This window comes from Saccopteryx leptura, chromosome 11 (genome assembly GCF_036850995.1).
Source record: "Saccopteryx leptura isolate mSacLep1 chromosome 11, mSacLep1_pri_phased_curated, whole genome shotgun sequence".
Classification (NCBI taxonomy): Eukaryota; Metazoa; Chordata; class Mammalia; order Chiroptera; family Emballonuridae; genus Saccopteryx; species Saccopteryx leptura.
Genome location: NC_089513.1, coordinates 42,046,180 through 42,049,394, shown reverse-complemented (window position 1 = coordinate 42,049,394; position 3,215 = coordinate 42,046,180). Strand labels below are relative to the sequence as shown.

The following is a 3,215-nucleotide window of genomic DNA, read 5'->3' as shown; positions in this document are numbered from 1 at the left end:
TGAATTCGCTTATGTTCATGGTGATTTCTGTCTTAGCGGTCCCTGAAATAATTCTATTTTCCCCGGTCCCCAAGTGTAAAAAGGTTGAAAACCATTGAGCTAGACAATTTACTGACTTTTCCAGTAAGGATTTAAGTGCCAAAAGCCCAAGTACCAACCCCTTCCCTGGACCACTAGACAGTATCTTTCTTAAACTCCTCAGGGCACCAGCATTTCCAAAGGTAGTTATGCTGCCTCTTTGCTTTAATTTTCTTCTCCACAATTTTGTTCTCATGCCCTATAGCGTTTAGTCTCAGGAATGCACACATAAATGCACAAAGACATACACACACATGTGCATGCACACACACAAGCGTGTGGTGTTTACATGTACATACATGCATGTATACATGCACATGTCACACTTGTGCACCTGCCACAATCTTCAAGGTCTTCTGGTCTCCTGCTTAGACTATCCCCAAACCCCTTGCTGGCTTTCAAAACTCTGGCAAATCACTTTTCACCACGAATTTCTTGAGGCTTTCAGGCATCCCGTAAATGTAATGACATACTCTCTGTTACTGCAATAATGATAATAATTTATACATACAGTAGCCTTTTAGCCACAAGTGCTCTAACATTGACATATGCTACGAGAGCACGGAGCAAAGCCCCTCACCTCTCCCTCTCGTGGCTCTGCCATTGCATGGAAGACATCACGGGTCTCTCATTCTTCATGGCAACACCTCATAAACATTTCAGGCAGGAAGTACAGAAATCTGTCCAGTCAGAACTGCAGAAAGGAATTAGGTAATATAACACTTTTTCTTTCTCTTCTCCAGAAACTCTGAGAAATGCACTGATTCTCAGAATGATTGACCCCCAGACAATCATTGAATTGTTCCCTTGAATTGTTACTTTTTGCCTGGGGATTACATATTTCCTGGAGAAATGACTTTTCTTCTTTCTTTGTCTTATTTCCATCAGTCCTGTGTTTTTCTAGAACATAAGATAAAAATATCTAAACAGCCTATCTGCCTTCACATGAAGAGTGTGACTACTTTATATCAGTTTGTGATGTCAAGATGTCCCTAAGAGACATACACTTCCTCTGTGAAAGGCCGCATGACCAGTAACCCCAAAATTAAGAAGGAAAAGGAGAAAGAAAAGCAGAAAGAGAAGGATTAGGAAGAATGATGAGGAGGAGGCAGCAGCTAGTTTTCTCAAGAAGATAGTATTATGGAGGAGAAAAGCGTGAGCTGGGACAGATCTGATTTCAGATCCTGTTTGTGAGCCTCTGACCAGGCTGTTCTGAGAGCTTCCTTAGGGAATGCAGGTAAGAATACACACTATGTGTGGTCATTGCAGAGATTAAATAATAATTGAGACATGTCTGTCACAGAGTAGGCACTCTTACTTCCTGCAGATTCTGAAAACTGAGAAGCTTTGCTAATCGAGAAACTACAGGATGGTAGGCACTTTGCATTTCTTGTCTCTTTGAGATGTCCTAAACCTGCTATTGAACTGGAGCTGTTGCATTTACTATCCATGCATCCATTCTCTCCTGGCTGTAGGCTGTTCAGTTCCAGGCATCAGGCTAGGCGCCAGGGAAAGACCCTGAGAGGGAAAGACCCCAGCCACAGGAGCTCAGCAGGGACCCCTGAGTGGAAAGACCCCAGCCACAGGAGCTCGCCAGGGACCCCTGAGTGGGAAAGACCCCAGCCACAGGAGCTCGCCAGGGACCCCTGAGTGGGAAAGACCCCAGCCACAGGAGCTCGCCAGGGACCCCTGAGTGGGAAAGACCCCAGCCACAGGAGCTCGCCAGGGACCCCTGAGTGGGAAAGACCCCAGCCACAGGAGCTCGCCAGGGACCCCTGAGTGGGAAAGACCCCAGCCACATGAGCTCGCCAGGGACCCCTGAGTGGGAAAGACCCCAGCCACAGGAGCTCGCCAGGGACCCCTGAGTGGGAAAGACCCCAGCCACAGGAGCTCGCCAGGGACCCCTGAGTGGGAAAGACCCCAGCTACAGGAGCTCGCCAGGGACCCCTGAGTGGGAAAGACCCCAGCCACAGGAGCTCGCCAGGAACCCCTGAGTGGGAAAGACCCCAGCCACAGGAGCTTCTGGCTAGAGAGGAAACGAGCAAGAGGCAACTCACATGACATGGGAGTGAGTGAAGTCTGGGGTGCCATGGCGCATGTGGAGGGATACCCAACCCAATCTTGGACATTTGGGAAGAAGGGGTCTAACTCTGCCTTAACTCACTTTTCATATCTTAAATCTGCACCCAACAAGTCTCTTTACATTTCCAGGTTTTAAAAATTATTATTTACAAAAGGCAGTGGGCCTAAGAGAGCACGGCAATAGTTCAGATTTTAGCTAAAAAAAAATGGCTTGAGGAAAAAGCCACCAAATTACCAATCCCAGTGACCAATCTATCTTCACACAATAAGCTAACCTTGATCAACCTCCCAAGAAGCTCTAAAAAGGTCCAAGTCTTAATTAAACCCAACCATTCCTCACCTGTGAGAGTATTAACTTAGGGTAAGCCAGCTAGGAGACATTCAACTGTTAAGACAAGGATAAACACCTATGCAATGGGTGTGACCACAAGATGCCTGAGGTGGTTATGGCCGCATGCTGCTTCTCCCAACCAGGTATGCAACTGCTCCCGGCCTCTCTTTCTCAACCTCTTTATTTCTGTTTCTGGTTCCTTTATTGCCACCCCCAGTGTCCCTTTCCCCATTTCTGCCTCTCCTTTCTTATGCCTACAGCCTGCAAATTGTACCAAGGGGCAGAAATTATTCTGTTACCACTAACATCTAAATTAATTGACTTCTCTCTTAAAATATCACAATCACTTCTCAGCCTTTTGGCTAAGATCAAGAGTAGTATCCTTTTTTATCAGTTAAAAATATTATCACAGCCTTTTTCAGTAAAGATGACACCAAAAAAAATGGTGGGATGCCAGTGAATAGAACAATGAGGACAGTGCAAACCTAGGAGTGTTCCTTTAATGAAAACAAAATACACGTGGTCTGAAGTCTAGTGGCATTGACCTTCAAAGCAAGCACAGGAACATTCAACATTCATTCAACAAGCATCTCACTGAGCCTTTGTTTGCCAACCTTTTTGGGGGCCTGTGGGACACAGATAAATTATAGATAGCCCCCAGTCTGGTGGGGAGGCATAAAAATAAATAATTTAAATGCAATACATTGGTAACTAAATCTAATCT

The 3,215-nt window shown here is 45.7% G+C and overlaps 1 pseudogene; it reads left to right on the top strand.

Moving 5' to 3' along the window:
* Nucleotides 1-2,833: 2,833 nt before the first annotated feature.
* LOC136383690 (U2 spliceosomal RNA) lies at nucleotides 2,834-2,908 on the top strand (annotated as a pseudogene).
* Nucleotides 2,909-3,215: the final 307 nt, after the last annotated feature.